Consider the following 8,045-nt stretch of genomic DNA (forward strand, 5'->3'; position numbering starts at 1 on the left):
TGATTTAACAAAGAAGGGAGATTTTGTATGGATTGAAGATACTGAAAAATATTATGATAAGATTAAGGAGACAATGAGATCTTTCCCTATACTTGCTATTCCTAACTTTTCATTGCATTTTATTGTCGAATGTGATGCATGCATATGAAAAAGGTATTGAAAATATTTTAACCCAAAGGTGACATCTGATTGCATTTCAGAACAAAAAACTAAGTAAACTAGAAATATTTTATTTCATTTATGATAAATGTTGGCAATTATGCATACCTTGGAAAGGTTTAGACAATGCTTGGTTTGTGGAAGATTTGTGTTGAAGATTGATCACAACAATATTGAATTATATTTGAATGATTGCCAACAAAAGTGGGCGAGGAATTTCCAAGTTTATGAAATTGACATAGATTACATGAAAGGTAAGAAAAAATGGTGGTTGATGCGCTTTCTAAGAGGCCTATGCTCACTCTCCAATTCTTTTGTTAATTGGAAAGTTTCTAGTATTGTTGAGCATGCTAAGAGTAAATTTGCTGCCAATATATTTGATGAGGTTGTTAAAGATCATAGGTATTTTTTTATGGAAGAGATAATCCTCTACAAAAACATAATCTTTTTGGTGTTCGAGTCTAAGATGAAGGAATCAATTTTGAAAGCCTTTCGTGATACTCCACGAGTAGGAGATCAAGGATAATATAAGACTTTAGATCAAGGGTATTACAAGAATTACAATCAAATATGTGAGAGTTTCAAATGGAAGGGATTGAATGGGGATGTTCATAAACATATCAGATAATGCATGAGTTGCCAATAAAACAAGGGTGAACAAAATTTTCTAGCCGATCTACTTCAACCACTATTGATTCTTGAGAAAAAATTGGAGAGCTTATCCATGAACTTCATTACAAGTCTTGTTGGTGTAAAGAATTATTCATCTTGGATATTATTACAGTTTACTTAAGTTTACTTAGGTACATGCATTTCATAGTAGTTTGGGTATGGGACACTTGGGTGTTTGTGCCACATTGGGATAGTGTGTGTAGGAGAATTTCCACTTTTTATGGTGTTGATCTTATCTTGTTGTTACATTCCACCTCATGTGGAATATTTTATTGTTTCTCCTATCTACCCACACCTATTTCCTACCTACCCTTATTTCTTATTGAGCCACATGTTATGTTTGTGTGTTAACATATCCATATAGCCTTGCCTATATAAGAAGACTCATCTACATTGTTTGTACGAACAACGGGAAATCATTGAACATCTTGTAATGATCCAGTTGATCATATTTTGTATCTTGATAGAATACAGTTTATTCCTATCATATATTTTGTCTCTCTTATTTGTTATTTCCATTTCCTCTTGATCTTGGAAAAATCTCACATGGTATTAGAGCCATTGGTTTGCCAATTGAGAGAAATTTGATGCTATTTGGGGTTGTGTATTTTGGACCTTTCTATTGCAAGTTATTATTGAATCTTGATGGGTCACCATTGGATTGAGGAGGCCCAAGAAAGTCAGTTTTGCCTTTTGTTTCAGCTAAATCGGACTTCAGAGGCCAAATCTAGAGGCATTTGAAGTTTGAAGTTGTGGCGAAAATTTTCCAGAAATTATAATTTTGCAGGCAATTTTCAAATAGTGATATCTCACTCATCTGGACTCCTTTTTTCGAACAATTTTTTTTTTTTGGGTACAATTTCGTGATCTATACAATGGTGTATGAGTTTTCTGATTTTTGGATACAGGTTTTTCGGAAATCATGAAATCCCAATTTTTACAACTTTGGAGGCTTCGTTCGGGCTCATATGGACTCCTTTTCAGGTGCCGTTTTTTTTGAAAGTGCATAATTTTTTGTCTACTTTCATAATCTACCATTAGTTTGCAGTGATTTTGAGTGGATATTGCACTTTCAGTATTTGGTCATTTTTGGCCTATGTGGTATTTGTATTTTGCTTGGATCTCAGTTTAGATCACTAGCAGTATTTGTTGAAGTCTCTTATATCTCATTTGAGAAGTTGTAAAGTTGAAATCAGAAGTCCACTTTTCCATTATTTGTAAGTGTCAATATGATCTTTTTATGGGGGGTTAGTTGTTCATTTATATCTCTTGGTGAAATTCCATTCGGAGGCATCTTCATTTGTAGTATTCTACAAGACTTCCTTGTTGGTGGCATCATTATCATGTTTCCACATTTGAATATTTATCATGATGTATGCTCTTTCTTGAGCAATGTTGTACTCGCACTATCATAAAGTGCCACACCTCTTTGTATCTTGTCATTGTTGACTATTTGATGTAATCCTCTTGTACACGTAGATTAGGAATATCTTGTGAGACTTGGTGCATGGCTCCAGTTGAGACTTAGATTGTACAAATTTGTGCATGGCTCCCATGAGACTTGGATTGTACCAGTATTTCAGCTATTTTCGAGTATCCAGATGATGCTTAAAGCATGTTGTCTCCATGCCTGATCTTTATTTTGTTGCAGCGAGTGATTCATCGTCATTGACAAGTCGTACATGGTTGTGTCACACTTTGACATTATTGGTGCAACATTGGATCTCTTTCTTCCTTATGGGGAGGTATTTTGGTCAACATCATTGGACCATCTTTGCAGGAGATTTGACATTGAGGGGGGGCTTCATTGTCTCTTCTTTTCATCATTGAGAGCATTGTTTGCTTTCATCATCTCTCTTTTGGGGGAGAGTTTTTTTCCCATTGGGTTTTTCTCTCTTTCTCTATTTATGGGAGATTGCATTTGCATTTGTACATAGGTACCTAACATGGCCTTGTAGCCAGGACTGATCTTGCATTGCTTAGTTGCATTGTAGACTTTAGTGCATTCCCCTAAGTTGCACTTAAGGGGGGTTGTTGGTGTAAATAATTATTTATCTTGGATATTATTACACTTTACTTAAGTTTACTTAGGTATATGCATTTCATAGTAGTTTGGGTATGAGACACTTGGGTCTTTGTGCCACATTGGGATAGTGTGTGTAAGAGAATTTCCACTTTTTATGGTGTTGATCTTATCTTGTTGTTACATTCCACCTCATGTGGAATATTTTATTGTTTCTCCTACCTACCCACACCTATTCCCTACCTACCCTTGTTTCTTATTGAGCCACATGTCATGTTTGTGTGCTCACATATCCAGATAGCCTTTCCTATATAAGCAGGCTCATCTACATTGTTTGTACGAACAACAGGCAATCATTGAACATCTTGTAATGATCTAGTTGATCATATTTGGTATCTTGATAGAATACAGTTTATTCCTATCATATATTTTGTCTCTCTAATTTGTGCTTTCCATTGCCTCTTGATCTTGGCAAAATCTCACAAGTCTTCCCAAAGTGCAAGGTAGAGATTGTATTTATGTTGTGGTTGATAGATTGACTAAGTATGCACATTTTATTTCTACTACTTCATATTTCAAGACATCTAAACTAGCACATATATTCTTCAAGTAGATATTTAGATTGCATGACTTGCCTAAGAACATTGTCAATGACAAGGATAATGGATTTCCCTATTTATTTTAACAAGAATGGTTTCATTTGACGGGCACATTCTTACACCAACAAATATCTACAATCCACAAAATGATGGTAAAAAATAGAGTGAATATGTGGATTTAAGGGTGCTTAAGAAATTATTTTTCAAATCAGTAAACTGCATGGATCAAGTGATTGCAATTGGGTGAATATTGCTACAATACATCACACCACATGTCCATTGAAATATCAAATTTTAGAGCTCTATATGGTTATGACACACTATCTTTTGTTGACTTACATCTTTTAGATATTTAAGTACTCACAAAAGGTGACCCTATTAATCAAATTCAAGAGATATCGAGGACACTAAAGGCTCATTTCCAATGAATACAATACCAACAAAATCCTTATGCAAATTAGAAAAGTATAGAGAGATATTTTGAGGTGGTACACTTTGTATTCTTGAGATTACAACCATATATGCAAATCTCTATTAAGAAGAGTGGAGTTGTAAAGCTCAAACCCTGATACTATTACATGACTGTGAAGAGGTTAGGCGAAGTGGCCTATGAATTGGAGCTTCCATAGAATAGAAAATTCATAATATTTTCCATATACTTTTTTTGAAGATAGTTCTTGGTTATCACATTATGTGCTCAAAGGAGTTGTCACCCTTATATGATGAGGGTAAGTTAATTTTGATCCTAGATGCGTGAATGAATACCTTTAAAGTCAAACACTTGAAAAACATGAGCATTGCATAATATGTGATTAAATGAATGACCTACTAGTCGAATATGTCACATGGGAAGCACATAAGATACTTGAATATCCCAATTCATATTTCTTGAGTGAAAACAATCTAGGGGAGGGAGGACTCATCATAAATCACATTTTAGAAAATAAGATGAAACTACGTTTTCTCAAGAAGTCATCAAAGTTTAGGGATTGGAGCTACTGTTTGATCCGTGATAAGGACCTTTTGGAGATTAGGTTGGTTTGTGATGCATGCTAGGGAGTTGTTGAAGGTCAGTGATCAAGGTTTCTCTTTCACACATGCCAAGGACCTATTAAAGGTCAAGGAACTCCTTAACACATGCCAAAGAGTTGTCAAAGGTCATGGATTAGGGTTTGCTTGATGCATGCCAAAAATATGTTGGGGATCAAGGTTCAAAGATACCACTCAACCATGTCAAGTCAAAAGGAAGGAGGAAATCCAAAGCTCCAAGTGGAAACTCTATAAGGCCTATAAGGTTGACCCATGATGAAAAATGCAAAATATCCACTAAGGCCAACATGTGATATAAAATTCAAATTTGGGCATTGTGCCAATTTAGGTTTAGGCCAACTAGTCTTGTCATTTGGGTTACAACATATAAAACTAGGAAAACTTTTTATTTTGAAGGGAAAAGGATCTTTCTTTCACTTTTGGAGCAATTTTTGTTCGTAATTTCTTTCGTGAAGGAAAACCCATAGGAGAAATTAATTAATGGGCAAAAACCCATTGGTTTCTAGAATCAGAGGATAATTTTTTTAGGTTCTTAAAGGGAATTCTCACTCAAGGAACACATTGGAGATTCAAGGATTTGGAGGAAAGTTCACTTGTTCATTTGAGCATTGCGTATTGCAAAATTTTAATTGTTGTGTGTTGCTACTGCAACAACTTTATAATAGTCCATTTCCTATAGTAGTTAGATTACAATTAATATAAGTTGCTACTGAAGTTTGATTCATTTTGTTTAAGTTTATGTGTTATCCAAATAGTTATTCATGATGTTTGAGTATGATTCATTGTTGTTGTTTGGATATAGATTGGTGAAGATTGTTGTTTATGTTGCAAATCTATTATTTTTATTAATTCTTTTGGAAAGGGACATTGATCCTAGCTATAATTGTGAATAAATATAGGGTGAACACTTTAGATCATTATTGGTTGAGAATATTTTTTTTATGTTAACATAGAGGGTAATATATAAGAGCCTCCATAAGTAAAAAAACAAAAAAACTTGGAAACCAGATATGAATAGGAAATGACAACCATTAAAAGAAGAATCCCAAGAGAAGCCATGTAAGAATTAAGAAAACAAAATAAAAACATAAAACAAATCAAAATATAACCATCCAAAATGATAAAAAGGGTTACTAAGCACTCTTTTTTAATTGTTAATAGGGTAATTATCCTTTGTATATAATTGGGCCTTCTAATGTTTAAACCTATGAATATGGTTTTGGTGTGTGCGCAATTGTGTGTGAATTATTAAGTGCCTTTGGGTTTTACAAAGAGGTAGAGATGATTATTAATTGTTGTACAATTGAGAAAGGAGGTAAAAACTTAACTTTATTGAGTGAGGGGATGAAATGAAATCTTAGCTTATGAGTTAGGAGTAAAATGTCATCATATTGGTTGTGTCTATTGGAGGTTGTGAATGGTTTTGGAAGTTAGTCTATGTTGAGTCCTATGTGTGCATGTAATATGCAAGACTAGTCTCAATGGAGATGTTGTGTCCTATGTTTGTGTGTGTGATTGATCAATGTCAAAAAAGCATTGGACCTTGGATTGGTCAATCATTGGGTGCCACAACTTATTTAGGTTGGATATAATTTTTTATTTCCATATTGGATATTGAAGTACCCACCTCATGACACCCCCATGAAGCTAAATACTCATTGTGAGGGCTCTTGGGTGAAAATTTAAGCTTTATACTTGGGTTGGACTTAAAGCATACACATCCATACTCTATAGATAAAAAATGGTGCTATATAGACTTATGATTATGGTTTATATGTAAGTCTAATTATAATTATGATGTTTGACTAATGTTCAAGGTGTAATGAATATGTTGAAAGAAAATTTGAATCCATAATGAATTATTTTTACACAATTTGAAGTGAAAAATATGTATTGTCGTGTGTGTGAAGTATGATACCTGCAGCTGCAACACAAACACTCAATAGATCATTAAACGCATGGTTAGCAAATTAAAAGCAAATGAAAGATAAACCATGACAAAGCGACCTATCGCCTCCCAAGAGATGCGAGTGTGGATTTGCTCTCAGATATGGATAAGCAATCCCAGTGACTTGACTGCACCTGGATGAAGGATTTAAAATGATGATAATATGCATGATTGATCCAAGAGTTAAGTAGCTATTTGACTATGATTGACTATGAAAATGATATGAAATGCATGATTTAAGAAACTAGATTAACATGCTATGATTGATTCAAAAGCTAATTACTAGATAATTGAAATGCAAATTGCCTATAGTAATGATGCTAAGAATATGAATGCAAGGGATCCTTATTTCTCCAAAATGGGGGATATTTATAGGATTTCCAAGGCCAGGGGTGAGGTGGCAGGAATCAACAGTCAAGATTGAGTCTAAAGATATCAAGGGTGAAATTGGAGGAGGTTGGAGGGAGGGACACTTGTCATCTCTGCGGTGACAAGTGTCAAGGAGCCTTGCTCCTAAGAGGGAAAGCGTCCAAGGGAGGATACATGTGGAATAAGTGCCATGCGTCTCAAGGGGAGATTATCCACACCATAGGAGGTTAGGATGTGCAAGATAGGATAGGGTTAGTTAAACCCATGATTAGGTGGAATGGGTTAGGTTAGGGGATGGTTAGGTTAGGTGGTTAAAAGTTAGGAGCCATGTGGGGAATTTGAATTTAAAAATTCAAATAATAGGAAAATGCTATTTAACTTTCAACAACTCATAAATTGATTTGTTTTAATTAATTAGGGGATTAGAAGAAATGAATTTAATGTGGGGGGATTAATCAATTTAGATTAATTAATCAAAGGGGACTATATAATGAACTTAATGAATAAATCCTTAGATTTATTGATAAGTAGATGAATGGAGAAATTAATCAAATTGCTTGTGAATTCAATTAATTGGGAAGGGGGATTAATCAAATAACTGCGTATTTAATTAACTATCTTCAGACCATTTTTAGGTGTATACATGTACTATAGTGTTCAAAATCCACATTGAAAAATATTTGACAAACATACCATCAAGATGACACATAATTTACCCTAGAAAACCCTCAACAAGAACAACCTAACCTCCAAAATAATTCACACACTTAATATCAGACACTTGTAGAGTGTTTATAAAAGGCTTTTGAAATATCAAACTCCCTAATTAAACTCCATATGAACAAGAAAATGCTAATTATATAAACACACATCCCAACTATGCTTCCTATCCTCACACATGCAACTTACAATATATGCTCAATCCAACCTTATCCAACAAGCTAATGCAAATAAGTTCCTAATACCATTAACTTACAAAACCATGCCCACATCATTTGCTCTTTGGTACTAATTATTTACACCTATTAAATATTTACCTAAAATGTAACCCATATTAAATGTTTATCCGATTGCCATACACAACACACAAAGTGGCCCCAATAATGTCCAATCCATGTGACACATACATCCTTAGGTTCCCTAGGTGCACCGCAAATAAATATTAATTTTATTACAATTATTAAACAAGGTATACAACACGCCTTTTCATAGAATGTGTATCCAT

Source organism: Cryptomeria japonica, chromosome 4 (assembly GCF_030272615.1).
Source record: "Cryptomeria japonica chromosome 4, Sugi_1.0, whole genome shotgun sequence".
NCBI classification, from domain to species: Eukaryota; Viridiplantae; Streptophyta; class Pinopsida; order Cupressales; family Cupressaceae; genus Cryptomeria; species Cryptomeria japonica.